At 43.3% G+C, this 10520-nt stretch overlaps 1 long non-coding RNA gene across 1 annotated transcript in view; it reads left to right on the top strand.

Annotated features, from left to right (window-relative positions):
* Positions 1 to 254: 254 nt before the first annotated feature.
* LOC126052495 (uncharacterized) overlaps positions 255 to 10520 on the top strand; it is a 55923-nt gene continuing 45657 nt past the window's right edge. The window contains exons 1-2 of the long non-coding RNA XR_007510054.1: positions 255 to 336; positions 655 to 727. This is a non-coding gene — a long non-coding RNA (uncharacterized LOC126052495). The remainder of the gene's footprint in view (positions 337 to 654; positions 728 to 10520) is intronic.

The following is a 10520-nucleotide window of genomic DNA, read 5'->3' as shown; positions in this document are numbered from 1 at the left end:
AGCGATGCCCGGGGCCGCGAGGCCGCCCCCCCACCCGGCGCCGCCCTGCCCTGAGGGGCCGGGACCGCTGCCCGCTGCCCGCACGGCGGCGTTTCCCGGCGGCGGCGCGGCGCGGCGCGGGGCGGTCGGGCGCCCGGCAGCCGCCCTCCGGCGGGGTCTGGCCGTCCTAGGCGGGCGGGGCCGGAGCCGGGGCCGGGGCCGCTGCGGGAGCAGAGGGGGCGCGGCCCGCGGCTCCGCCGTGCGGACTGCGGACGGCAGCGGCGGCTCTGCTCGCCCGCCCGGCTGCCGCCGGCGGCCCGCGGCGGGCCCTGTCACCCTCTTCTCCGCCTGGGCTCGGTAAAATCCTTCTCGGCCTTCTGGGCGCGGGACGTGACTCAGGCCAAGACTTGACATTAGGCACCGGAATTTTGCAGATACTAGAATGCGTGCCCACAAAATTACAAGCACGATCGAGAATTGGATGTGTGAAGTCTGAGGACAGCAGGACAAGGGCCATTCTCCTTAGAACTGTTTTCCCTCACACTCATAAACTAGGGGCCCCTAAAGTTCATTTTCCAATCACTAATACTTCCACTTTTGTTCTCAGGAGTTGACCAAAAACGCTGATTCTGTCATCAAAATCTTATATCCTTCTCCTCTCACAATTTTTTTCAGCTGCTGTTTTCTTTCAGTCTTCAGAAGGTCTGAGTCAGAAGCCGCCTGTGGGGCTTTGACAAGGGAGCACAAGGTAAGGTAGAGTCTCTTAAGAAGTTGTTTTTCTGTGTTAAACATTTCCTTTCAATGTTTAACAAATAAAGGAGTTATTTCCTGTTTGGTGCTGTATTAAAGTAACTGTACACTTTTACTATCCAGATTGTTTTCACGTTTAGAATCAGTTTTTCCCAAGTTGTGGATGGAAACCGTGCAAAAAGGCATAGGAAAAGATCCTTGGGTCTTGTTATTTCGAATGCTTTTATACTCATCCAATGATCCAGTAATACTGAAGGATGTTGGAGATGGTTTCTGTTTTCACTCACTTTGATGTTTACTTTCAGCTACTTTAAAGCCTAGCAGCATTTTGGGAAAATCATCTCAAATAGTTTATTTGAATTGCAACCCCAGAATTTTACTAAGAATCTATTGCTCCATTTTCACTTTATTATTTATTTTTTTTAAAACATTCAGCCTACCTTATGACACAAAGCAAACCCCTGCAATTTCCCTTTTTTGCTTCAGAGTGATGCTGTGCTAAATGGTATTGACCTACCAGGTTCAATGTATTCCTTCTAAAACAATGAAAACATGAATCCATTTGAATAGACAAAATAACTTAATGACAATGAGATGTATCAAACAGTAGGAAAAGATTTCATTATCCCCTGATACATTTGAAGCAATAAAAAAAATCTAAAAGCGGGAGCAGTTCTGCATTGGCTTATGGCAGCAAAATAGATAGTTTTTGAAAAAAAGTCTTTTATCAGGCTTCTCTACTTCCCTAGTAATTTTCATGCTAATTTTCTCTAAAAGTTTAGGAATGGAGCATTCAGCCTTCATAAGTAGCTGGTCTCCTTGCTACATAATTCTTGCAGTGAATGAAATCCAGTTGAACTGATGCTAAATTTATCAGGAAGATTTTGCTCTTTCCAGCTAGCAGTTTCAGATGAATGGTGTGAATTCAGGTGTGAATACTGGCATGAGTTTGATATTCTACTCTACATGGCTGGGCTCCTCTGGTCATTTGTTGTTGCTGATACATTTATGTTAATACTCCATTGCTTCCGGAAGGAAGTCATTCATGGTGACAAGAGCATATTCTCTTGTTGTCTAGCTCTTTTGACTGTGTTCAGGAAGTGTGAGATCACTTGATGTGGACTTAATTCAATCTTTTTGTGATGATTTTTTCTCAAAAGCATTTCAGAAGTGGTGATTTAGCTGCTTCTGCATTGTTCTTTCTCTAAAATATTTTCCCAGGGCTATGCCAAGGGGGCCAGCAAACAGCCCATGCACGAAATGTTAGCCTGTGAACTGCAGTTTTGGTCCCACTCCCCTTACTAAGCCTCTTAAGCCCACGTTCTTGTAGAGGTTCGGTAGCACAGAATGTCTCTTCTTCCTTAAAGCAGATCAAAAGGTCATCTTTTAAAACCTGTCCTTTAGAGGTCCACAATTTCTCACAGAGCTCTGGGCAAGATTTTTAGGCTCCTCAATATCTGGATCTAGCAAAGTCTGTTCCTAGGAGTTACAGGCAGTTTTCAATAATGGGGAGGCATGAAGAAAATTCCCTGGGTTTGGGTGGGTTTTTTTGTTTGTTTGTTTTTTTCCAATTTAAAAACAAATATCTGGATTTGGAAAAAACAAGAGTTGCAAATGTCTATCGTTGCAAATTGCAATCCAGGTTCCAAGGGCAACAAATAAAATTTAAGTTTGGGTTTTAATTTAGCCATTGGCAAAACCTTTTAATCTAGGATACAGATGAGTAAGCAACAGTGGAAGGCAGAAGGCATCTCTGCCTAAATTAGTATCCACAGCTTTACTGGGTGGACAATGAACTGGATCGTGGGAGGGTCACATTATCTAACCTGAGGTCTGCCATATATCTCCCTGCATGATCCAGGGCAGCTGACTTAACCTGTGAGCGCTGGTTTGTCCCACCTACTCAGCGTGTGTGCTCGTCATGGCAGGGATATGTGCATGCAGGGATATGTTACTATATGTGCATGCAGGCAAGAGGAAGGAAGACCTTGGTTCCTCGGTGCCTTTGTTTTGGGTAGAGCTAACCAGGATTAAAATTAAATGTGTTCTTTCAGATTAGCACTTTTTTTTTTTTTTTTTAACTGTGGCTCATTGTGAGCTCATGAGAGTAAAACAGATTCGGGAGGGCAAAGGGAGAATCTGAGTGAATATATGAGGAGGAGCTGTGGGGACAGGACCCCTTTAGAGGGGAAAGCTGTTTCCTGACTAGATTCAATGGGTGCTACCTTAATCACCACAGAAAACTGATGTAGGCAGGAGAGCAGATTAATCAAGTGATTGCACAATCCCTCTACAGAAGGTGCAAATGAAGACGAGACAAATTATTCAGAGAGTTAGTGGCAGGGAGTGTGGGGGGGTCTGCATCTTGCCCTTTTTCCCCAGCCTTCCATGCTGATCCTGTCAGCTGGGTACAAGGTCAGTACCCACCTGAATTCCAACATGCCACTTTTCACCACATAGTTCTTAGCTTCTCTAGGAAGCACTTCATAGCTTCCTCCTGCAGCGCCCCTATGAATAGTCATGCATGGTAAGGTCAAATAACCAAGAGCTTTGCTGACGGCCAGCGATGTTACAGGACCCCAAAAGATCTCTGAGAGAACTATGAAAGTCCAGGTTACAGGACTAGAGCTCTTCTGCTCCCTGTGCTGCTGCCAGCTCAGTCTCAGACCCCTCAGTCCTCCGGGGAGCTGAGCCTCGGTTGCAGCACAGTGTCTGCTCCCCAGTCAGAAGATGGGCAGGGCGAAATGTAGGGCAGAAACCAGCAGTCTTTCTGCAGCTTTCTCTTCAGAGCTGATGCCAACAACAAAGCAGAAATCCCTGTCCAGGACCCAGCGGGGCCCCGTGACTCCCTTCGGCCCATCTTCAGCCCGCCACCGGTTTCGCTGGCCGGGCCCGCTCGCGCAGATTTCCCTCCTCGGCCTGTGCGCGGGATTTTGCGTGCAGCAGCGCCCCCTGCCGGCGCCCGCCGACCCGCTCGAGCGGTGCTGTGTGACAGGATCCGCGGCGGGCGGGAAGCGGGGGAGGCAAAGGGAGGCAGCACGTCAGGCGGCCTGGCGAAAGAGAGGAAGAGGGTGCCTGGCCTGAAGCACTTTTCCCTCCTGGTGTTCTTGTGGTAAATGTTAATACTGTAACAATGGACTTGGGCAGCTGCCTCACTCTGGACAGGTAGATTTCTACCTCAAATCCAGTGTATTTATTGCTCTGAAAGTACCAACCTCTCTTATTCCACTTTGTGTTCTCTGCTTGTCCCTGGTAATCAATCAGTGGCTACGCAACCCTGACATTTATTACAATAATGTTTGTGATTTCCAGGTTTTTCTATCCATTAAGAGCTTTTGAGGAAAACTACAAAGGCGATTAATATTTTCATTTCAAAGGCCATTATGGAACATATCAATATACTTAATGAAACAAGGGACTCATAGTATTTTTGTCAATTGGGTTATCAAATCGTGAAGTAAACATTCAGTTGGTAAGCAATTCTTAACATTATTTCATGAGCTGCACTGGTTAGTCATACTTGCTGTGAAGGCTGGTATTTTATTTCCATCTTGAACACACCCAGCTTCAAAATGCATGGCTTCTATTGCTTTATATATTAAAGAGCCTTCTATTAGCAATGTGTCCTTTCCTCCATGGGTTCTTACATAGTATATCTTAGATGAAATAAGCATATGGATATTTTTAACGGCTTTCTAACCTGGAAATATCTTTGCGGTTAGATTTACAATTTTGCAGATCCTGGAGCAAAGACCATGTGGTTTTGGTTATTTTCTCATTGCAGAGCATGCCGGGAAGCTTTTGAAAGAAGTGCTATCCAACTGTAGCACTATTTAGATACTGCTAAACATGGTATTACTATTATTTGTAATGACGGATAAGAAACTATCCTTTCTTGAGCAAGTGCTGTTTAATTTCAATTACTAGAAGAAAGCTTGAGTTTTTAATCCCATAAAGATCATCCCTAAACTGACTTCAGAATTAAAACAGATAAAATGTATCCCTACAGGCCTGAATTTTACTATTCTCCTTCCAGCTCTGACCTACTCTTCCTCTGTTTTTCTTTGTCTACCAAATTGTTCTCTGCTAACCCATTGACCTTTGAGAGATTAGGAGGGCACAATATTGTTATTACTTTCTGGTGTTCAACTGTTTCCTAAGTGTTTTACAAGCATGCACCCACAATTATTCCAGTTTTATGCTTTATGAACAGCAAAACTTTCATATGTTTATGTTTTATGAACAGCAAACCTTTCATATGCGTACTTCTTAGCTCTGCAGAGGATTGTTCAGGTTTCATAGAATCATAGCATAGAATCAGAGAATGGTTTGGGTTGGAAAGGACCTTAAAGATCATCTCATTCCAACCTCCCTGCCATGGGCAGGGACACCTTCCACTAGACCAGGTTGCTCAAAGCCCCATCCAACCTGGTCTTGAACACTTCCAGGGATGGGCAACCTGTTCCAGTGCCTCACCATTGTCACAGTGAAGAATTTCTTCCTTATAGCTAATCTAAATCTACCCTCTTTCAGTTTAAAGCCATTACCCCTTGTCCTGTTTCCTGTTTCTCAGCTCTTTCTACGCATGCTAAGATCAAATTTCCTGTTCAAGGTCCAAGAGTCTTTCAGAGAAGCATAGGCCAGGGAATGAGGAGGAGGCCCCTTAAAGAAATTTATCTTATTTCCTGGCTTAAACATGTAATTTACATGGAACTACAACTGACTTTAAATTCCAAGCAAACAGCCCAGAAACCATAATGGACTCCCATTCTGACAGGGACAATGAAACTTGCATCATACCGTTGGCATCTGCATTGCTGTTTCCACTTGCACTGAGTAACTGCCGGAATGCTAGGCCTGGCAACACTGCCTCCATCTCAGAACGCAGCTCAGGAATTGCTCCCTGGACTACAGAGGAGGTTAGAAGGGACTGTGCTTCTCTACCTGTCTGAGCAAATAGTCTGCTCCTTTGTTTCCTTCCATACTTTTTAATTTTTTAAAATATATTTACTTGCTTTGCATCAAGAACTTGCATGACAGATCAGTCTGCAAAGCTTAGACGAGGCTGTTGAGAACTATGGTTGGATCCCCTGACAACTGTACTGGCCTGGTTTTCTCTTTAGCAGGAGTGTCCAGAATTTGCTGTGCTTCAAATCCTGGCCTATCTCTGAAAGCTGCTTTTCAGAAAAAAGCATTGCAAGTCTGTAAAATCACAGATTCCTGTAAACTACTTAATTTCTACAGCAACCATGATCCAGATATTATATCTAGCATCTCCTCTTAATGGCCAGAATGGGAATGGGGATAGAAGAATATCTCAGTTTCTTTTCTATTCTCTCCCAGTAAGCAGCTCTCAGTCCCAGTTTGGCTTTTTGAGTCCCCTCCCAGCTCTCCGCTAAACAAATGAGAGCTATTTGTCCAATTACCGGTTAATGTGCTCTCTGCAGATGCCTTCTGCTCTTTGAGCCTGATTTGTCTCTACTCAGGTAGATTTCCAACTATGTGAGTTGCACACTTCCACTTTGATTCAGCAACTCTTCCTACTAAGGTAAGTTCCTCTGCAAGGTGCGGGTGAGTTGTCTTTAGTATTTATACAAATGACCATCCTGTATGTGAGTTCAGTGAACAGGGCATGTCTGCAGAAAGACTGATGATGACGTAGTTTGCAGGCTCATGTAAACAGTCACAGCATACACAGCCTCCTAGGCTTGATTACATGTGTTCCAAAGGAACATTCCCACTAAATTTTCCCTAGCCAAAGGAAGAACAGAATAAGGTTCCATATCATAGCTGAACTGTCTGCTTTCATTAACTTAAAAGAATGTGTTCCCATCCAGAAAATCAAAGGAGACAAACATATATTATAGAAGCTGGAGCTGGCTTGCATGTTTGTGAAGGGCCCCTTTCACACATTTTTGCCATAGCAACATCCAATTCTCAGAAATGGAGTCTTTCCTTGATTTGGGATGAAACAAAGCACTGCCCAGAAAGGAAGCTTTGTCCCTGGTTAATGTTGCCCCTGGACAAGAAGTGACTGTTACAAAAAGCAAGTTTAGTTGTTTCTGCTGCCCATTAAGCAGTAGCACATTCTGTGCAGTTGACATTGATAGGTCCATGAACTATCTATGATAACACGTAGTGAAGGCCCATGAAATGTTTTAATTTGGCTTCATTTCCCTGGAAGGATTAGAGGAGTAAGGAGATGCTTTGTTTCCCAGGAAACCTGGACTAGAGGGTAGTAACATGATCTGTTAAACTGTGAAAAATACTAAAGAAAAACAGGTTATCAAAACTGTTTCTCAAAGCTTAATTAGAAGGAATGCTTCTGCTATGTATGATGGCTAAGATCGTTTTCAGCTAATTATCTAGTTGGGTCAGCATGGAAAATGAGGTATGGAACTAGTTCTATGATGAGTTATAGGGGTTCTGGAACACCTGTACAGTGGTGAACTTATTTGGCCTAGGCCTAAGAGTCTCCACTGTGGATTACAGTGTGACCAACAACTGAATATGAGTGCTTAGACCACAGAAGTGAATGGCATTTGCTTGTGCAAATATACGTTTCTTTTCTACCACGTTTTAAAACACAAACCCCTTATATAGCTTAAAAACCATGCCAGCAATAATGGAGTGTGAGATACTGTTTCTTCACATGGCTTTTCTGTCCTTATAAACTGACAATTTCCAGGACATATGTCATATTACAACACAAGCTTTAAACACAAAGTAAAAAAGTGTTTTGAAAAGGGCATCTATAGTATGCTTCTTTAATGGGCCTTGATTTAAAGAGGTGAGATGCTCTCCTTGAAGTACAACATATTCTGGCACTGCCTACCTGCTCTTTTACTCCCTCTTTCATATGTGATCCTTAGACTTCCTCTCCACATTCTCTTTTGAGACTCACTGTGTGCTCTTTCACATCAGAACTGAAACCGTTCTGGAGCTGAGGCAGATTTCTTCATGATAATTATTCTAAGAGGAGCCATCTTCATCCTCACCATGCTGCTTTGCAATGGAGAACATGCTGATCTGAAGTAGTGAACACCTTTCCTTCACTAAAGGAAAAGGAGATGATCCAAATGCATGTTTTGTTTTGTTCTGTAGTATGTTCACTTATATATGGCATGTTAAAAAATAATTGTGCCTTAGCATTCCCTCCACCACTAATAAGAATGCCCTGTTCAACTTGAACCCTAGTCCTCCAAAATGAAACAGTGTGCTGCTTTTCACTTTGAAACTAAAAATGTCACAAGGTAGAAACTAGTAACCTTGCTGTACACACTGCTGGGAAAAGCACAAAGATAAATCCTTACCTGTACATCTCATTATAAAGTGAGATCTTAATAGTCCAAAACTGTAATATCCTAAAACGCATTCTCGCAGTGTCAAAGTCAGGTAATATTCAGGCAATGCAAAGAATATGGCCCAAGCATCAAGCCTTAAAAATTCATTTTATTCTTCAAATATGTTATACTGGCCATGGTGGAGAATACGACGTAAGTACCAATAAAAGAGTATAGTAGGGAAGGATAGCACGGGATTCAACACTGTCTTTTACAGACTGTGAATTTTTCTTGGTCAAGAAATGGATGTATACTTGCACGTGTACTTTTCTCCTGTATTTACAGACTTCTCAGTGTGAAGGACTGACATTATAACCCTCATTCTTACAGACTGAATGCCTTGAGGTACTGCCAGTGCTCCCTGGTCTTAATGCCCAGTGACACATGAAAAGGCTGTTTTTCCAGAGCTTCTGGTTTTTGTATGTTCATTTATTCTGGGCTCAGGATACTTTCACAGGTCTATGAGGCACGTATCACAGCCAGTGTGAAGCGCAGCATGAAAGTGGAGATTTTCTGCAGACTGGGCTACTGGAGTGATCCCAAAACTTCTTGAGTACTTGTCCTAGCTCAGCCTTGTGGTCTACTCCCATGTAAATCTGTTCTTCTCTTTAGGGCATTAAAATCTAATACATAAAAAAGGGTGTGAGAGTGACATTTCATAGTGGTCTGGGACTGTTTATTAGAGAAAGCCTATGAAAAGCTCTGCTAATCTCTGTGCTGTATTGCCATGGTCTAGGGAAGGGTGTGCAGTTCTGCTCTTTGCCCGGAAAGTAACAGGGTTCCTGTACTGTGTCTCAACAGCAGACATTCAGGGTACTGTATGGTACTGCAAGCAATGCCAGCCATTCCAGGAATACCCCTGGGGCAATTGCCTGGGGGCACATGTAATTTCATCCAGTCAGCACAGAGGTCCCAAAGGCCCTGACTCACAATCTGCATCACAGGATGGAACGTGCTGTTGCTGCTGTCTTGATTAGAAAATTGTTTTGAGCCAAGTAGGAAAAGGAAACTGTTCCAAAGGGCAATGGAAAAAAGAAAGTTACTGAAATTCAAAGCGTATGCCTCAGGATCAAGGACGTTTACTAGACAGGTTTTAAACTACACATTTCTGTGGTCCTTCAGAAATGCGTCAAGACTGGAATGTGAAATAAGAGAACTGAGTGGTGAAACGTGCCACATATTTTCTGCATTTCACTTTACTGGCATAAAAGACAGTGGTGATTTGTAACATTGTCCTGGTTTCAGCTGGGATAGAGTTAATTGTCTTCATAGTAGCTGGTACGGTGCTGTGTTTTGAGTTCAGTATGCGAAGAATGTTGATAATGCTGATGTTTTCAGCTGTTGCTAAGTAGCAGTTAGTCTAAAGTCAAGGATTTTTCAGCTTCTCAAGCCCAGCCAGTGAGAAAGCTGTAGGGGTACAAGAAGTAGGCACAGGACACAGCCAGGGCAGCTGACCCAAACTGGCCAACAGGGTATTCCATATCATGTGAAGTCACATCTAGTATATAAAGTGGGGGGAGTGGGGGTGGGGGATAGCCGCTCGGGGACTAACTGGGTGTCGATCGGCGGGTGGTGAGCAATTGCACTGTGCATCATTTGTACATTCCAATCCTTTTATTATTACTATTGTCATTTTATTAGTGTTATCATTATCCTTATTAGTTTATTCTTTTCTGTTCTATTAAACTGTTCTTATCTCAACCCATGAGTTTTACTTCTTTTCCTGATTTTCTCCCCCATCCCACTGCGTGGCGGGGGGGAGTGAGTGAGCAGCTGCGCGGTGCTTAGTTTCTGGCTGGGGTTAAACCACGACAAACATGATAAGCAATAACAGTTCCACCAGTGAGTCCTGTAAGCTGGGTCAGCTCCTGGGGAATGAATGAGCAATGTATCGCCTGGTATGCTCCCACCAACAGATTCTGGCCTCAGTTTGGATCTCCCTCTAGCTGGCATAATCATTCCAGCAACAGAAGGTGAAGACCATAGGCAGCAGGGATTGAGTAGCACATGCAGGGCTTGCATCTCATTGTGATGGTGGATGGGGTAGCCCAGCAGACATCAGAAGTCCTTAAAGGGAAGTGTCTCCTTTCACAGAACTACTTTAAGCTAGGAACTGATGGAGATTCAGACATTTTTTTGAGTTCACTACATGACAGCAGCAGAAGATAATGCATGAACTGTAACAGGTGCTCAGGATCACAGACAAATGCTCACTAAAAACCAAGACAGGTAGATATCTAAACATGTATTGTTTATTGTCCTAAAGAATGTAAATTTGTTCTTTTTGTTGGTTAAATAGAAGAAAACAAGGGAACTGAAAAAGTCTAGTAAGTCCATTTTTTTTTCTATTTCACTGAGTGCTTGATGGCTTTCAATCAAGAAAGATAGCTTTTAAAACAAACAGAGAAACAATATTTCGGAGTTAAAAAGCTACACCACTAGTAGTAT

This window comes from Accipiter gentilis, chromosome 29 (genome assembly GCF_929443795.1).
Source record: "Accipiter gentilis chromosome 29, bAccGen1.1, whole genome shotgun sequence".
Taxonomy (NCBI): Eukaryota; Metazoa; Chordata; class Aves; order Accipitriformes; family Accipitridae; genus Astur; species Astur gentilis.
Note: the sequence above shows the minus strand (reverse complement) of the source record. Positions and strands in the feature narration are given on the sequence as shown.